Source organism: Empidonax traillii, unplaced genomic scaffold (assembly GCF_003031625.1).
Source record: "Empidonax traillii isolate 1590-97213 ecotype Southwest subspecies unplaced genomic scaffold, ASM303162v1 scaffold571:size529327, whole genome shotgun sequence".
In the NCBI taxonomy this organism is placed as follows: Eukaryota; Metazoa; Chordata; class Aves; order Passeriformes; family Tyrannidae; genus Empidonax; species Empidonax traillii.
The window spans coordinates 521,239-529,327 of record NW_020955764.1 but is presented as its reverse complement, the minus strand read 5'-3'; the positions used below and the strand labels follow the sequence as shown (position 1 = coordinate 529,327).

Sequence of the window (8,089 nt, the reverse complement as noted above, 5' to 3'; positions counted from 1 at the left end):
AGGCACGAGCACACCCTTACCCTGAGGTCTGGGTGCCAGTCTGGATTTAAAAGGACAATGCTTGGACACCACGTGTGGAGGGATCTGTTTGAGGAGTGGAAGGGTTTGTTTGCCTTGGGTTTGTCACTGGTATGGAGCTCCAGGAACACCGTGTTGTGTTTGGAGAGCAACAGTCCCAGGGTGCCAATAACAATGCACAGAAGTGGTTGGAGGTTTGGGCAGCTCCCTTTAGAGAGGAGACTTGAGGGCTGAATTTGTTTATATTTTTACTTAAAAATAGCAATGTAGAACCAACAGTACTTGCTCAGTGTGGGGCAGAAGCAAGGAGCCAACACAGCACTGGGAGCTGTTGGGATTGCCGTGGCGATTCACGCTGTGACAGCAGTCAGGATCCCCTTCCCTGCTGTGTAACCATGACGTGCCACCATGGCTAATGAAGCCAGGGGTGAGCCCATAACCCTGAGAGCTGCAGCACAGACTTTCTTTCCGTATGAATTGCAAGGTTCAGCTCTACAGAGAGCACGTGGCCTCTTCTGTGGACCCTCCGTGGGAGAGCTGGCACCACCTCCATGGGCAGCGCTGGTGGAGCAGTGCTGAGGAAGCCTGAATTTGGATTCCTGAGCAGTTCTCTTCATGCTGGTGTTGACTCCTGACCTATATGGAGACCGAGCCCAGGACCTCAGCAGGGGACAGTGGGAAGAGTTTTGCTCCTGCCCTGCAACTCGATGCTGCTTATTCTCTCAGACTTGTTCTGGGTAGAGACAATTTAGTTCCAAATGGCACAGTGTTGCCTAGAGCAGGAATAAACCTCCCTCAAGACCCTCCAAGAGAGCAGGTAATTGCAGCCTTTCCTATTTCACTGGGGCTGGCAGTGACAAAAGATAATTGCCCTGGGCTTGGTGTGGTTCCTGGTGTGGACTCATAGCAGCCCTGTTTGCTAATAAAGTATTCTGATATAAAAACCTCATCTGAAAGGTGAGGAATTCAGAGTGTGAGTCTGCTTTTACTTTCAGATCCCCGTGGATTGGTATTGAGTTATCTCAGCAGTCCAAAAGTAGGAAATTCACATTGTGTCTTTTCTGGATAGGAAAAGCTTTGCATTCTCAGGATTCTGTCAAGCACAAGTAGCAAAATTTGTGTTTGGCCATCAGCTCCTTCGGGAAAACATTTCAATTTGTAAAAAAAAGAACTAAAGAGAGAAAACTGAGTATTGGTGTTGATTTTCTTTGTCTTTCCTTTGCTACAGCTTGTTTGCTATGCTTCAGCCTTGTTTCCTGCCGCGTCCTGACCCTGGAGTGAGCACTGGCTGGGCTGCGAGTTTGGCATTTCCAGGTATGATCAGCAGCTCCTTAATTAGCACTGGCCAGGGGTGGGAGGAACAGCTGCAGGGGCTGTGCCAGGCTCCCCTCCAGCTGCTGGGGCTGTCTGTGATAAGACCCCTTTTTAGGTGGCTGCATGCAGCTGGCTGCTCCTCCTGCCCACAGAGCAGGTGGGTTCCTAGGGCAGGTTTTTCCTGCCTACACTCAACCTTCTTGGGAGCAGCAAAGATTCCTCCTTCCCCTTTCCTCCTCTTATACAGCACTGGCTAAAAATGGTATGGTTTCCATACTTGGTAGGTTTAAGCATCTGCCTGAGAAAATGGAGGGTATTTCTTCTCTCGTGGAGTAAATCAAGCAAATTCCCAAGCTGCAAAAAAACAGTCATTGACTGTGAGGATAAAAACTTAACACAGAATTTCTGTTACATTTCCTTTCTTATTCTGTCCTTGGTGATATGTAATGATGCCTTCACTGCACAGCTCTTCCATGTATGGATTCTTTTAAAGTGTGGAATCAAGATGCTGTGATCTAAAATAAATTTTTATCTGATGGGTTGTCTTTTTCCCCCCTGCCCTACATCACGTCTCTTTTGGTAGCCTGAAAAGCTAATTGCTGACTGTTGGGTGCCCTGGGTTTGGCTGTTTGTCCTTTTCTGTCACCATGGAGGGAAACAGCTGCACCACAGAGCCCCCCCCCACGATGTGCCTGGAACACTGGTGTGTTGTGGCAGGTTTTTGTAAGTCAGGCACAACACTTATAATCATAAGACCAAGCGAAAAATCGATTCTTATTATGAATGCTGAAAGCATACAATTCCAGTACCTGCTAATTCCTCTTCTGAATTTCATCTGGGATGGTGCTTTTTATTCCTATTAACATTCTTATCAGTGGTGGCTTCCCATGTGATGGGGATGGATTCCAGGCAAAGCATAAGGAGCACCAAAGAATATCTGTTGTTGTTGTTGTTGAACACTGAAGAATGGCTGTTGTTGTTATTAACTTCAACACTAGTAAACATTAATATCTTTAACCTTGTGACTGAGAGCTCATCAGTCATTTCACTGCTCTGGCTTATGGCTACAGATTAAAATTTCTTGCATTCATCGTGCCTGGTGAAGTAGCTGAGTGGGATGAATAAATGACATACTAATTAGAAGAGTAGCCTGAGTGAGAGCAAGCTGCTTGAACCAGCTTTGATGGCCAAAAAAATTACCTGTAGCTCTTTTCTCAAGATTATCAAAGAGGTCCTCAAATTAGAGTGTCTGTCTTTGATCGCAGATGTGAGGAAGGAGGCAAAGTGAGTGCACCAGGCAGATGGCAGCGGGAGGAGATGGTTGCTGTGGGATAGGAAACTCCAGGAGCTTTTACAAAGATTCAGGCCCTTTCCAGGCACTTGCTCCACCATGTAGTGAATGAGGTATCAGGATCAGGCTTATTTTTATTTATATTTCCCACCATAAAGTAGCAGTGTATGTGTTCTCAAAAGTTAAATTGTTTAGGTTAGTTGTAGAGAAAAACCCCTTCTTTAAATCTTTCTTCTGTAACCTTATTCTGATTTTTCTGTCCTGTGGCACGAAAACATTCCTAAATGGACAATGCTGGAATCATCTAATGAGTGAATTTTCTTCTCAGCTGAAATGGTTCATGCTTTGTTTATTGGGAGTTTTGGGTTCACCCCACCTAATACAACTGCCAGTGGCTCATCCATCCCATGTATGAATGTCTAATTGTTCCTCTGAATCCATCAACCTCTTGATCTCAGTGCCAGCTTGTTTCAGGATGTGTTTTTTTGTGGAATAATTTTCTTCTTGCAGATGTAAATAGGCAGCACTGAGTTTATTGTTCTTTTTTTTTTTTTTGAGATAGATACTAAATGGGAACACCCAGTCTGTCTTCTTTATGTGACGGATCATTTAATATAATACCATTTTATTTGTCTCAATTCTGAGCTAAACTATCCTAATCTGAAGGGATTTCGCTGAAAGGATGAAAAACTTCCCATATTAAAATATTTTTGTGGCTGTTTTTATGCAGCATTTCTTCCTGAGATGTCACAAATAGAACCGAACACAATACTCAGTAAATCATGTCATTGATTTTCTCACACAGAAACTGTGCAATCTGCTGGTTGCCTGGCGTATTCCGTTGCACCATTTGCGTGTCCTGCAGTTAGGAATTGGCGAGAACTTTTTTAAAGGTTAAAATAAAAATAAATAATAAAATTAAAATTATAAAATAAAAAGCTCCTGGCTGTCCCAGGGCCTGGCTCAGAGGCACCACTTGAGGGTTCTGTGGAGCTCAGCCACCTGGTTCCCAAATTTCTCCCCAGCTCTTGGCTCTGGACAGTCCAGCCCTGCTGTGCTATTGCTTGGTTATTTTTAATATCTCAGGTTTTTTATAATGCCTCATAGAGGGGTTTATTTTTAAACCTAATTCCCTCCAGTCTATATTTAATAACTCCTAAGGCTCTCCCAGGGGGAATCGAGACCTCTGGAGGGTTCCCAGCTGGCAGTGCTGTCTGCTGTGAGTTGGAGCTGCCCCTCACCCTGGCTGGGATCCACCAGCTCTCCTGAGTCACCTGCACCCACACCACAGAGGGTGTTTGGCTGCTTTTTAGCAAGTTCTTTCTTCTGAATCTTTTCACGTGCTTAAAAACCAGGGGAAAAAAAAAAAGAAAAAGATCAAAGGGCAGATTTGCAAGTGAGCCCAGGAAGGGTAAATCAAAGATAATTAGATTGGTCAAAGTGTAGTCATACAGGTGCACTTTTAATACACTGTGAAGGGCTTGATTCTAATAATTGTCCTTAAATAGAGTTGGGAGAAACTTTAATGCACTGGAATTAAGGGTATTTTTAAAAAATTATTATTATTATTAATATTGTGCTTTTTACTTCCAGCTGATGCACTTAACCTTAATTTGCTGCTATGTTGTAAAGCCTTTTTTTTAGGAAGCAAAGTAAACAATTTATACTCTGGTTTATCTCACTGGGGTTTTCTTTTTTTAAAAAGTAAAAAATAAGAAGTAATTTTCCATGTAAATATAGAGGTATTCCTAAAGAACATACTGTGCAGCACTGTCTGAATGATCATTACAATATGAATATACAGTCATATTCTGATCATTATAAATTCCTGTCGTTATGAATTTAATATTCATTACAAATTTGAGTTGTGTTAATGCTAAATGGTGATTTTCCCAGAAGGAGAAGAAATATTTTTAGTAGTTTTCTCCAGTTAAGAACATCAAGGGTTCTTATTATTGGGGCTCAGAAGAGTTCACATTCAGATACTTGTCTGGACTGGCCTGTTGGGCCCCAACTCCAGAGGGGAGAGCTCGTCCTTATTCCTGCTTTGTGTGCTCCCAATGTGATGGTGCAGAAGGTAATCAGATTACCTGGGCAGATCCCCAGGATACTTCTTGCCTTTTCCTTGCTCTGTGGCATTATCTCTTTGGGTTAGGTAAACTGCAAAGAAATGCCTCTTTTCTTCTGAAGCATCACAGATTGTCTAGCCCTAGGCAGGCTTTTGCTCCAGTTCGTTGGTCATTTCTATCTTGTTTTATCCTTGCAAGTTTTAGGGAGGGGAAAAAAAAAACAAAACAAAAACAAACATGTTTAAGAGTTTCCTTCACTTACTCAGGGTTATGAAATATTTATGTCGTTTAAACTCTTTTTAAATGAGAGAAAACACAGCGTGACACTTTAAAACTGAAAAAAAAAAGAACCACAAAAAAACCAACTATCTGCAACAAAACAGAACTTTTTAAACAAAAATGGTAATGCCCAGCATTTATGGAAATGCCCATCTGTGCTTTGCCAGTCACAGCTGTGGCCTGGTACAACAATATTTAGCAAATATCCTTTACCCATTGCCACCCAAGCAGGACCTGCAGAGGTGTGAATTTGGAGAGTTTCAGCTTTTAAAAAAAAAAAAAAAAATCTCCTTAAAATTTGTACAATTACATTAAAATTTCAAAGAACCAGAAATCAGCTCCTGGCAAAGAGCGACCCCTCCCTTCCTTCCTGCCGGGTGAGATGTGCGGTGTGGGGTGTGGTTGGTGCCGATCAGGGGCTGTGCAGGTGCCCGTAAGTGGTTCAGACAAACCACGAGGCCGTGGTCGTTTTGTGGCCTTCGGGCGCTGCCAGATAGGAAAGCCAGGCCGGATTGCCATGGCTGATTCCTTCAGCCTGAGGCCACGGGTGACAGTCAGTGGTGAGAGGTCTGTGGGTTGGGCAGGGGCAGTTCCGAAGGAGCCACTCAGCGCAGTTTATTCTGCGGCATCAAAACTGCGGCCCCGCTCTCGGGGACAGCTGTGCTAGAGGGAAATGGCTTTTCCCTGGAGGAGGACAAACCAAAGGGATCCTGTCCCAGTGCCTGGTGATCTCAGAAGAGACCAGGAAGTGCTCAGGGGTATCACACACCTTCATCTGGGGGCAGTTTTTGCGGCACACGGCCTTGCAGCCACGTCTGAGAGGTGCATTCATTTTCATCTGCTCATTCACTGAGCAGGCCTGATTAATTAGTGCGTGTCACCATCTGGTACTTACTGAGACTATTCATTTTTAAAATCTTGAAATTGTAGGGAATGTTGCGCACCAATTAAGTTCCTTTTAATTGGATTATTTTAGTATAAAGTATTACTGGAGAAGGCCTTCATTGTGATTCAGCCAGCACACATCCAAAGGAGACCTGACAGCCCGAAATTACCTAGAACAAAGGGAAAAGGCCTGAAATGCGTGTTTATTACTATCTTCGTGCACTCAGCAAGGATGATGTCAACAAATACGAGCCACAGAAACGCTTCTGCATTGCTGTGCAAGGTTCAGTTTCCTGACACAAGGGTATCTCGGCTGATCTCTGCTTCATCTTTGCACTGCAGCTCCGAATCTGTCATCTCCCTCTGACCTGGAAAGTGAGATATGCTTTTATGTTCCTGCCTGTTTGATATCAGCTCCACAGGGCCAGGCTGAGCCCGCTGAGCCCTCCTGTGTGCAGTTGTGTACCTGCTGAAACGAGGGGCATCAGCCTCATTTACACACAGAAAGGAGTTGGCCTTTAAAGCTGATAAATTATCTGTGCTGACTCAACCATTTAGTGAATGAATGAAGTGTCACAATCTGCTGTTGGGAGCAGAACTTGTCTGTCTGTACTTGTTCCTGCCACTGACTCACTGGGTGAATTTTAGTTCCTCAGCGTCACTGCACTGCAGTGCTTCCCTGGATAAACTGTGAATAGTTCTGTTTATCAACTTACATAAAAGCCTCTGAGATACAAGAGTGAAATGCACACTGTTGATTAATACTTTCTTCACTAGTCTAATGCTGGTTTTTATGTAACATCTGTGTTTGTTATTGCCTTGATTTTGCGGAGATTGTCCTCAAATAAGTTTTGGCATCTGAGCCTACTGATTGCAGAGGAGCCAGGAGCTCTGCAGAGTGCACATTCCCATTCCACTGCAGGTTCATAGGCTGCCGTGGAAGCAGGAAACTCATGGAAGAAAGGCAGCTGAAGAGATCTGAGGTGTCAGTGCCTGGATCTCCTGTTGACCTGCTTTGTTCTGGGGAGTAGCGTAGGAATCCAGCAATGAACAGCGTCAGGGGGATTGTTTTCCTGTATTTGTGTACATTTTCATTCCCTTCGATGGCCTCTGCTGCCCCCTGCCAAGCTGCAGCTGCTGGTGACAGCCATGGAAGCAACAGCCTACTGAAAGAAGATTTCATTTCTGTTATCACTGCTAATCACTCTCCCCATAATTATCACTCATAATAGAGAATCTGCAGATGAAAAAGCAAATGTATTTTCTTTAACGAGCGAGGAAAGCAGCAGAAAGATTGCTTTTAGTTGTACACAAAGGGAGAAACTGTCTCCATTTTTTTTTTTTTTTTAGAATGCAAATGCTTGTTTTGACTTAAAAAGGTCACCGTGGATTTGATTTGAAATAGCGTAGGAGTGCTTCTGACTTCCAAGTACAAAAGTAGCACAATGTTGGAATTGTTTTGGGTTGTTTTCTTAAGATCCACTTCCTCTGGTTGGAAGGTGCCTGTTTCCTCTGTGGTGCAGCTGCAGGCAGTGTCAGGGCATGCGACAGGAACTGCCCGTCCTGCGAGTGCCTGAGCCAGTTGGAAACGCAGCTGGACTTTATAGGCCCAGGAATTCAGCAGCTCTTGTGTCTCAGACTGTGTCACAAATCATCCTGGCCACTGTGGTTGTGTTTAAACCAGTTCTGTTGGCTGCTGGAGAGCAGGAGATCTGAAACAGCTACATGTGGCTTCTCTATTTTCCATTTACACATCTGCATTTCCACAGTCACCCGGTGTTTTTCACTGTTAGGGTGGCACTGCTGTGGCCTGGGGTGAATGTTTGCACGGAGCTGTCGCTGTGCTGGAGTTGTTATTCCCACTGGAGTGCTGTGGATCCGCCGAGGTTCCTGCAGTTCCCGTGTCGAGCTCTCCTTTGGCCTAGAGGCGACTGCTCAGCATCAGCGTGGCTGAGGGAATGCTGTGACACAGCACAGCCAGGGCTACAACAGCAGGGAGCTCTCTCGTGGCTCCCCTGGCTTTCCTCAGCCTGCGACACCATAGAGCTGTCGGACTTCTGATGGGATTCCAGAGCAAGTGCAGCTGATGCAATTTCAGAGAAATAATATCATCACAGGGTGAAACCTTAAAGCACACACACACATGCACTAAGCCTTTTGTTGAAATTGTTTGTTCAGAGCTTCTATGTAACAGAGAACTATATTTTCAAAAAAAATAAAAATAAAAATTTAG

At 44.3% G+C, this 8,089-nt stretch overlaps 1 protein-coding gene across 2 annotated transcripts in view; it reads left to right on the top strand.

Annotated features, from left to right (window-relative positions):
* The first annotated feature begins 1,191 nt into the window (after positions 1-1,191).
* PEAK1 (pseudopodium enriched atypical kinase 1) overlaps positions 1,192-8,089 on the top strand; it is a 42,883-nt gene continuing 35,985 nt past the window's right edge. Inside the window, exon 1 of one of the 2 annotated variants that reach the window (XM_027897970.1) lies at positions 1,192-1,332. The gene's annotated coding sequence lies outside the window, so the exon portion shown is untranslated. The remainder of the gene's footprint in view (positions 1,333-8,089) is intronic. The other variant, XM_027897971.1, reaches the window with a different exon arrangement.